At 38.7% G+C, this 11,130-nt stretch overlaps 1 pseudogene; it reads right to left on the reverse strand.

Moving 5' to 3' along the window:
- Positions 1-9,665: 9,665 nt before the first annotated feature.
- Positions 9,666-10,529, reverse strand: LOC139030241 (spindlin-W pseudogene; annotated as a pseudogene).
- Between the last annotated feature and the right edge of the window lie 601 nt (positions 10,530-11,130).

Below are 11,130 nucleotides of genomic sequence, written 5' to 3' on the forward strand. Positions count from 1 at the left end.
TGATTAATAGGCTTTTCCTGAGATGTAAGTTTAGTACAGTACTTTTCTATTTGATTCCAAACAAATGATATCTAGAAACATAAATCAGTATTTTCTTTTAGCCAAGTATATAAATTGTTTTAGGCATTGCACAAAGATAGGATTCAAACAGACCTGAAAATATCTAGTATATTATCCTATCATTCAATAGGTAACAACCGAGCATGACTACTGGACCATATATTAGTTTTTTAGTTGACAGAAAGGGAAGGTGCAGGGCTCTGGTGTAGAAGCCAAGTAACCAAGGTAACAGTGGAGCATTCAGGGAATTAGGGAGCCGCTTTTGATCAGCCTGAAAATTGATGTAGGTCAGTATATCCTTGATGGCTCAGACAGTAAAGAATCCATCTGCAATGCGGAAGTCCCGGACTCTATCCCTGGGTGGGGAAGATCCCCTGGAGAAGAGAATGACTACCCGTTCCAGTTTTCTTGCCTGGAGAATCCCACGGACAGAGGATCGTAGTGGACCAAGCAATCTAAGCATGCAAAGACGGCCTGTTTCCTGTGAACTTATTGTTTTTTCTTAGTCGCTCAGTCATTTCCAGCTCTTTGTGACCCCGTGGACCGCAGTCCGCCAGGCTCCTCTGTCCATGAGATTTTACAGGCAAGAATACTGAAATGGGTAGCCGTTCCCTTCTCCCAGGGACCTTCCTGATCCAGGGATCAAACCTGGGTCTCTGGCATTTCAGGTGGACTCTTTACTTTGATTCACTGGGGAAGCCCTGAAACACATCTCTAATTCATCACGGCATCATTCCTACTCAGCTCAAACACAGTCTCAGAATGTATCTCAAATGTCTTTCAGGGCCTCATTAGCAGTCAAACCAAGCTGTCTGTTTTAAGGGGAGAAAAAAAAACAACAACTAGTGTTTTGGAAAAAAACTACTCTGATCTGAAAAAAATTGTAAAGAATTAAGAATTTAAAAATTTCTTTTAATGTCAGGAATTTTTCATGATCCATGTTATCTAGGAAATCTTTCTCACATCTTCCTTGTAACACTCTTATTTCCTAATCAAAGAGAAGCTTCATCCAGATCTAAGGGCTCACTTTGATGCTCAAACAAATCTTTTTTTTTTTTAATTTTAAATGTTTTCTCAGAATCAAACAAGTTAGCATTGTATACACAATAATTTATATTATCTTTTAATTGCTTCATGTTTGGAAGGCTTGCTCCTTTTAGCAAGATAAACTATGGATTAATGGTTATAGTTTATATTTACTGTAGATTTGTCACTGCATTGTGCAATATATACAGTCAGTATTATTACTATTTCCATTGCTTTTATTTACTGTATATATAATATGGTGCTTCCCAGGTGGCACTAGTGGTAAAGAACCCACCTACCTATGCAGGAGACATAAGAGATATGGGTTCAATCCCTGGGTCGGGAAGATACCTTGGAGGAGGAAATGGCAACCCACTTCAACACTCTTGCCTGAAGAATTGCATGGACAGAGGAGTCAGGCAGGCTACAGTCCATAGAGTCCCAAAGAGTGGGACAAGACTGAAGCGACTTAGCATGCACACATGCATGTACCATATATATAATATACATTATGCATTGCTTATATTTACTCTTATTTATGTATCTATTGCTACTTCAACAAATTATCACCTACAATAGCTTAAAGCAACACAAATATATTATTTACAGTTATGTAGTTTGAAGTACAACGTGGATCTTACTAGGCTAAATTAAAGGTGTCAATAAGGCTAATTTCTTTTGGAAAACTATAGGGGAGGTCAGTTTCTTTGACTTTTCTAGCTCCTAGGGCCACCTGCATTCTCTTGCTCCTGGCCTCCTCCTGCCATCTTTAAAGTCAGCAGCAGTGGATCAAGCCCTTCTGATGTGTGTTCTCTCTCTGAGTTAGTATAACTCATGTTATTAGATTGGGTTCAGCCAGTTAATCCAAAATAATCTCCCACACTTGCTCCTTGGAAGAGTTGCTATGACAAACCTAGACACTGTATTTAAAAGCAGAGACATCACTTTGCCGACAAAGGTCCCTATAGTGGAAGCTATGGTTTTTCCATTAGTCATGTATGGGTGTGAGTGCTGGACCATAAAAAGGCCTGAGCATCAAAGAATTGATGCTTTCAGACTGTAGAACTGGAGAAGACTTTTGAGAGTCCCTGGACAGCAAGAGATCAAACCAGTCAATCCTTGTTAGGAAGCATTTAACAAGAGGCTTCCGGCGTGCTGTTGTGGATCTGTCAGGAACCCTCTGGCCCTTACTGATTCCTGAATATTCAGGCATTAAGAGGAGAGGCACGCCTTTCCTGGGGCTGAGGAATCCAGGCATTTCTCATTACGGTGATAAGTACCCTCTTCCTTATTAGGAGCCAAATGGCAAAAGGTGATTGCTTGCAACTCTCTCTTTGATAGGGATCATCTTATGTTTTGTAAGTCTGGAATTTTCATCTTTGTCTTTGTTGAGAATAACCACCTTGTAAGACAGTATATATACCCACGCCATGTTGATTAAAACACCTTTGCTCCATCAGAGCTTGGGTCCCCGTGTCTTTCTTTCTTTTCTTCTTTCTTTCTATTCCTTCTCTCTTTCTCTTACTCTAGGAACCACCAGGTTCCGGCCCATTAAAGGACCAACAAGATGAATATTCAGGAATCAATAAGGGCCTGAGGGTTCTTGACAAATCCTAAAGGAAATTAGTCCTGAATATTCATTGGAAGGATTGATGTTGAAGCTCCAATATTTTGGCCACCTGATGCAAAGAGGTGACTCATTGAAAAAGACCTTGGTGCTGGGAAAGACTGAGGGCAAGAGGAGAAGAGGGCGACAGAGGATGAGGTGGTTGGCATCATTGATTCAATGCCCATGATATTGAGCAAACTCAAGGAGATGGTGAAGGACAGGGAAGCCTGGTGTGCTGCAGTTCATGGGGTCACAAAGAGTCAGACATGGCTTAGCAACCGAACAACAAAAACAACAATCTCCCACCTCAAAGTATTTACCTTTAATCATATCTCCAAAGTCTTCTTTGTCATATACGGTAACATATTCACAAGTTTTGAATATCTCTGCTGTGTGTTTGCTCAATCATGATGACTCTTAGCTACCCGATGTACTATAGCCCACCAGGTTCCTCTGTCCATGGGATTTCCCAGGCAGGGATGCTGGGGTGGGTTCCCATTTCCTTCTCCAGGGGATCTTCCAGACCCAGGGATCAAACCGAAGTCTCTTGCACCTCCTGGATTGACAGACAGATTCTTCACCACTGAACCACCTGAGAAGCCCTGAACATCTTTACTGGGGAGACATTATTCCACTTACTACAAAAACTAATGTATTAGTTTTAATAAATAAAATAATGGGGAGACATTATTCCTCTAATAATGATTATTCCTCTAATAATGGGGATACATTATTCCACTTACTGCAAAAACCAATTTATTCATCCTGGTTCATTTTGTTGTATGCTCAGCAAAAATGAATAGATGGCCAACATCAGATGTAACTGAAAACTATTGAATGATTTTACAGATGAGCGTAAAAGGGGTCACTCTTTCTAATCAGTAAGAGTATTTATTTTCTTCATTTAAATATATTCCAGGTCAGTTTAAAGTCAAAGTTAATGATCCAGTTGAATGTTGAAATCCCTTGATGTTAAAAGCACCCATTTCTTCTCCCTACTTGTTCTGTCCCTCCAATGTCCAATTCCATAGTAAAAACCTGTAATCACTTTGGTTGGCAGTAGTTTTTCATGCCTTGCCAGTGCTTGGAAAGTTGTCAAGGTTATCTAAGGCTCTTCTCCAGTCTACTGATCACCCCAGTATGTGCTGTGTGGTTGGCTATCTTTGTGTACAAAGACGTTGTGGAAGAGGTCACGGGATATTTGTATGTGAAGAGCCCAGGAGAGTTTGATCAGACTGAGCTTTGGAGAATTATATTGTTTCAATTTTGACATTCCAGTACACAAATTTTAATCCCTGCTTCAATGTCTATTATCTTTTCACTTAGCCTTTCTTTGATTTCATTTTCTCATCTATAAAATAATTAAATGAGATAATGCAATAATTAGCATTCAGGAAATGTCTCTTTTTCCCTTTCTCTCATTTTAAAATATTTTTAGTGGAAATGACTAACTTTGGCATGGTGGTGGTGGTTTAGTCACTACATCCTTTTTGACTATTGTGACTCAATGGATTGTAGCCTGCCAGGCTCCTCTGTCCATGGGATTTCCCAGGCAAGAGTACTGGAGTAGGTTGCCATTTCCTTCTCCAGGGGATATGTCTGACCCAGAGATCCAACTTACGTCTCCTGAATTTCAGGCAGATTCTTTACCTCTAAGTCACCAAGGAAGTCCAACTTTGGCATATCTTATTAATTAGTACATTTCTTGCCATTCACTTACCACCTTTTAAAAAAATACTTGAAATTTTATGAACCCAACCTTTCTTCTTATCTCCTCATAATTATTTGTGTCAATGAATAGACACAAAAACAAACTGTTTAGAAATTTTTGTATAAATTATCTTTATATTTTTTTCCTGTTTTATTAAACAGAGATCATGTCTAACTTGTCATATTTTTCTCAGATACATCTAATAACTGCTGTGTATACAATAGATATTTGTCAGATGAACACACAGGGCTTCAAGTCACAGGATATATTTGATTTCCATATATTTTGTGAATTTAAGTTATAGTAGATTTATTTATAGATGATGAGTCTACCTCATAGAAACCTTCCTCAGAAGTATAACTTAATATAAAAATTCTCTCCCAACATCTACAAATATCCAGGAATTCAGCATCAATATTTAGCCAATCTCTAGTTTGAAATATTTATTTTATGGTTTTAATTTAAATTTCCTTTGTTGCTTTTAAAAGAAGAATACAAGTGAAAGTACAAATTATTCTCACAGTTTTCCTTGGTATATTTAGAATGATGTGATTTGTTTCCTTGGAAACAGATTGGTAAGGTGCTGACAAAACAGTAGATAAGGTCCAGCCTAAAAGGATAGGACCCATGTGAACAGCCCATGAAGAAAGAGATGGTTTCCTCTGGGCTCATTCCTTCACTCACTCCATTTTGTAACTGCTCTTGACATTTATTTTCTATTTCTTAATCATTTCTTTTATGTAAGCATACACAGTGGTAGGAGAAGTAACAGTAGAAATAGAAAATCTGTGAGATGATTTGCCTTGGTCATCAATCCTCATTTCAATGACACTGATTTCTAAATTACTTGATCTTCCAGCTATAAATTATTCTCTTTAGTTCACAACATAAATCTACTTGCTCTTATTAAAGTATAGTCAGCAAATAAATCACTCTGCCATTTTAAAAAAGGTTTCATTTCGATTTCAAAGGCATTGTGCTTGTGTGAGACTGGGGGGGCTTGCTCTAAACATGCTGACTCCATAATTCTTTAGCTGATGATGGAAAGTAGCAAAAGAGGTGAGCAAAACCAAGCCCATAAGGAGCTGGCGTCGGTAAACGTGTAAAATCTCTGAGCACTTCATATGAAAGCTACATTAAAAATAATTCTTTAAATATACTTTTGAAATTTCACTAAATATAGAAATCATTTATAAAATAGCATATAGTAACGTGCGTATGTAGGCAAAAAGTAACATATAACCAAAAGGTCAGACTTTGGAGTCTTTGTATTTCTCATTCTTTATCAGCCTGGACTTTGGGGTAACATCACACAGTTCTTGCATTCTCATTTTTATGTAGTAAATTGTGTGAGAGTAGTATCAGTCTGAGTAGTATATTTCTACCACTTTGCACCTAGAAGTGATCAGTCAGAAAAGAACTATCAGATAACCATGACACAATTTTTTAAGAATTGTTAACAATAATTTTAACTTCCTTAAATATTTGCTAACTATAAATAGATGTGATTCAGTCTCCTTAATTCAACTGTGATTGTGTGCACAGGAGGCTTTTATTGGGAGTTTTGAATGTTCTAAACAGTTCACGTAACAAAACTGTGGTCTTTGTATGCTGATTAGAAATCATTGTAGGCTTTCTATTACTGGCCAATTGGACTGATCATCCTTAGTGAGAAAGATTATCATCTATAGCCATGAATTAAGTACCGTGAACATGACTGGCTGAATTTCTGCTGGGTAATAAGTAAGATCAGCATGACAGTTTCTTACTATGGTGCTCACTGAGACCCAACTAATTAATGTTCTCTTTCTTCTTCCTTTTCTGAATTCCATTCGTTTTAAGGTTGAAAAAAATGAATTTTTATGATTAAGTAAATATGTATTAGCAAGTGTAATAGACTCAGCATTACACATGGAGTTGATGTATTTTGGTTTTCCTATGTCATCAGAAACCAAATCTCTAAAACTTAGACTTTATTTTGATCATTCTGGGTATTTTATTTTATTTTATTTGCACATAAAGGGTTTATTTTAAATGTTTTAAGGATAGGATAGAGTTACATCATAATTATAAAAATTACTTACAGAGTTAACAGCTTTATATTGTTTATATTTCTAAATGCAGAGAACAGGGAACTGTCTACACATTGTATAAAATAAAATTAAAATTAAAAATGAATTCAAGCTTGAAAGATGAGGTCATTTACCTAATTTTAAAATGTGAACACGAAGACCTCTGAACTATACACATTCGTTCAACTGCACTAATGATGGAAAATACAAAAAGTGCAGCATTTCCAAGGAACCACAGACATTTCAACCATAATTGTTTTCTGTTATAATAATTATTCCTGTTTTGTCTTTGGAGAACTTTCTTTTTATTTAAGACAATCAGCTTAATAATGTTTTCAGGCACTACAATTTGTGACAATCAAAACAGTCTTCTAATGGGTCCACGGCGTTCAGAGATTCAAGCCCAATGCACTTCGGGGTTTGGCACGTAAAACAATAATAGAAATGAAATCTGGTTTAGAAGCAACTGTGATTGTTTTAAGAATGCACAGTCCCTTCAAATGCTGCAAGACACACACAACAGGAAAGTCACCTTCTGTTGGCACTACATTTGCTTCACCAGTGCATTTATATCCTACAACCACTAAAACAGCACAGTTAAGCAAATATACAGAAACTGAAAACAAATTAAAAAAAAGATAGAAACCAAAAAACCTAAATATATTTAACATGCAATTTTAGTTAGTTACATTGAACATTCTACTTAGAATAGAGCATGCAAAAAAGGATGGTCTGCTTTTAAGGTCTTCCTTTGAAGTTTTATGTGGCAGCCAGACATCACACACGCACACACACGACACAATAATACTATAGCAGGTCAATGAGAAAGGCCAATACATTTTATAAAGAGATTCATGTCTTGTGTTGTCACAAGTCCCATGATAATTTTGGAAATTAATGTTGTATTCCTAGAACAAGGAACCAACATTCCGATACCAGGAAAATGCAAGCAATGCATGCAGATCTGAAACATGAGCCTAAATGAAGCCTGAAATACTCAGCTGGGAAGCAGTTAGTCATGGCATCAGGAAGTGTGGTTTAAGCCACCAAAAGAAAAAGAATGGGAAAAAAAAAAAAAAAGGGAAAACATCAACATAAAACCCCTTCCCCTTCCTTCAACCCTAAAGGCAATAAATGGAACAATGATTAAAATAATAATGATAACAAATCACATGTCACATTTATCTAGAGAGTGGCAGATCATGTGGTATATTAAAAGTTACTAAAGGTACTTGCAGAAAAACCACAATGCAAGTCATTAAGTAATGCAAAAAATGTTTCAACTGACCCAACCCTCAGGATCCCACCAAAGGACTTCATTTTTCAGCCTATAGTCACTGTGTCCTGTTCCTGCAGCTCACACTGGACAACTCACTCTCTGGGCCATTCGTGTCCACTTGGACTCGGGGAGCTGCGCTCAGCCTTGAGATTCACATGCAGGAACTCTTACAAGAGCCACCAGCAGAACAGACAACAGATCTGTAGCACGACACTTGTTTGAACCACAGAAGGGACATCTAAGACCTAGGTACTCACTGCATGGAGCAGCTCACCCCGACCACCCAGGGTGAGGGCACACCGCAGAGAAGCAGGCTGCTGGGTGTACATGGCGCACAAGGGCACCGTACACCCGCACAAGGCAGGCCTTCCGGAAGCGAAAACGGGCGTCACACAAACCACGTACAGCGGGGCCTTGAAACTAAATAACCGCTTTTTCATCAAGAGCAGCTATGAGAGGGGTCACACACACCTGGTGTCTGATTGCCAGTCTATGTATTTAAGCTTTCTGCCCAAATCTTGGGTAAGATTTTCAACCTCTACAAGACTGGTTTCACAAACCATCTTTCTCCCAGCCAGCTTTCAAACTGCCAGGGATCATCCAAAACAAAGTGAGAGGCTGACGTTTTGCTGCTAAACGAACCACTTTTGTGGTTCTATTTTAGTTCAAACAGCTTTGCAGGGAAGGTTTCAACGGCTAAGGGCTGCGATCAGTCACACCCACAAGCCAGTGCAGGCGACCGACCCTGATGCGGCAGGACCCACCAAATGGAATGAATCCACAGTATCAGCACACCATGAGCAAGAACATACAGCACCAAAAAAGGTGTCAGGAATTTAAGCTGTTAATTGTCTAGACATTCTTTGAGAGGGAAAGTCGAGGGGGAGAAGCCTTCTGACTATAATCATACACCAGTAATAACAGTAATAATAACAAAGGGATTCGAGAGAACTTGGTAAAAGACAATAATGCCATTCTTACATTTCTAATATAAAAGTACTATGTTCTTCCAGGAACTTACCAAATACACATAAACCGCTGATATACTGTTGCCTTTTAAATCCATGTACTAAAACCCAGACTACTAATTTGTACAAATAGTGGACCAAATGCATCATCCAAAATACACCTGTATTACACAATGTGGACCAAGTACCTGGACTTTGCTTTAAAAAGGTATTTAAGATTAAAAAAAAATATGTAAGCAAAAAATGTACAAAGCTTAGAATTAAAGGCAGCCTTTACCTAGATTTCTAATTGTTTTGTAAATTCTAATGTGGGTCATTAAACATCCACAAGTGATTCATGTTTGAATTTACAGTTTAAAGCCTCTGGATTGAAATGGTGCTCTGAAATTCTGACTTTCAACACAAGCTGAATGTCCCCATGTTCTTCCTGTGCCCAGTTTTAATTTTTAAATAAACAGCAGTGATATAAAGTCAAGCACTCCTGTTAAACTGGAGAAAATTATTTAACTCCTACCTCAATCCACAAAGAAAGAAATGCCAATGAAGTGTGTGTGTGTGTGTGTGTGTGTGTACACAGATCTGTGTGTGTGTGTATATATATTATATATGTATACACACAGGTATAGATAGGTAGATAGATAAGCATACATATATATCTTTTAAAAAAAAAAAAGCAGTAACAAAAATGCAACCAAACTATGCTTGCATTGTGGCAGCAGAGAGTGTGAAGAGTGAAGGGGAAAGTGGGTAAGATCTATTACAGTTTTAAATGACTATGATACTAGCTTAACTTTTACCAGACTTGCCTGTAACTCCCTTCCAAACAGACAGACTTCTTTTAAGAGGAAGGAGTTCCTTACACAAAATGATTTGTGTTCACATAAATCTGTATGATTCAGAACAAAACCAGTTCTGCTGGCAGAGATTGTGGGTTCGCAGGGACATTTAAGCTTTCATTAAACTGGAAAGCAATCAAGTCTTTATGTCTACAAATTATACATTTAATAGTTCCACAATTGGTAAAGTTCGTGATGACATCTAGGATGTTTTCACCAAATCGTAGACATAAATATGGAAATCATCATCAAACTTGATGAAATAGACAGACGGTTTGGCTTCTACTTGATGAATGACCATGCCAGTCCTTTTAGAGCCGTCTTCTTTGGCATATTCCACTTGTTTGCCCACCAGGCTGTCCACAACTTCTCCCGGTTCCCTTTCTGCTGGAGGTGAATCATTAGAATCGGGCATAATGCGAAGGTCGCCTTCTTTATAATCATCTAAGAGCTGGTACATGTATAAGACAGGATCTTTCTCATAGGTGATGTAAAACCATGTGTTCATGATAGGGGCGTGTGCTAAGACCATTCCCCTCCACTCGTCTTTAGAGCCGTCCTCTGTCTCAAACATGTGCTCCACTGCTTTGCCAATCATTGTGTCGGCTAGGTGTGCATCACTGATTCGAGATGTTGCTGTGGGATGTCCTTTTCTTCATCATGCTTGCAGATACACCAGCATGGCCTGCATCAGCTCTGGACCGCTGGCCAGGTGTCTTTCCGAATGGGGTCTTTATTCATCTGTATTTAAGTGAGAAGCACAGCTGCTGGACTAGGGTGAAAATTCAATATGCTCCAATTTGAAACTTTTCACAGAATTTCAATGTTCTTGTTAATCCATCATCCCAAGCGCTTTTTTTTTTAAAACAAGTTCAGCAAAAATACGTGAAATCTGAAGTACTCTGCTGGCCTCCTAGGCCGCCGTCCGCAGCCCTTGGGCCCTGCTGTCCTGTGCCGCGCTCCCGCCCCGGCCCGACTGAGCCAGACGGCGCCGCCCCGCCCCCGCTCCGCTCCGCGGCCGCCGCCGCCCGCCCCCGACCGCACGGCGCACGCGCACTGCGGCCCCATTCTGGGTATTTTCAACTAAGGGTTAACTTGAGTGCCTATTTTTTTCCTGCACTTTGTTGAGGATTTAATAATAGATTTATTAATTTAATCAATTCCAGAACTTGTGCCCTTCATTCTTAGTCCATTCTGTCTCCTCATTGCATTATACTGCATATTTCAGTTTTTTAAAAATTTCAAAGTAACTGAGGCTTTCTGTATATTGTTCTGCAAAACATAGCCAGTGGTCACATTTCCCCTCTTCCTTGTTCTCTTGAGTGTATTCTCACACCATGTTTCACATTGGATAAGGATTGTGTATTTTCTTTCTATGAAGCCAGGCAATATAGGAGTTTTCTGCATGTTGGTCTTCTGATCATCACCTATAGGAACAAAATCGCTTATCTCACAGTCACTGGTGCCATGCTGTTCATGCAAGGACTGGGCATGTGCAAGAAAGTTTGATTTTGGAAACATATCTATACTATGATTTCCATAGCTAAATAGCCAAAGTTCTTCCTAGCT

The sequence above is a fragment of the Odocoileus virginianus genome, chromosome 21, assembly GCF_023699985.2.
Source record: "Odocoileus virginianus isolate 20LAN1187 ecotype Illinois chromosome 21, Ovbor_1.2, whole genome shotgun sequence".
NCBI lineage: Eukaryota > Metazoa > Chordata > Mammalia > Artiodactyla > Cervidae > Odocoileus > Odocoileus virginianus.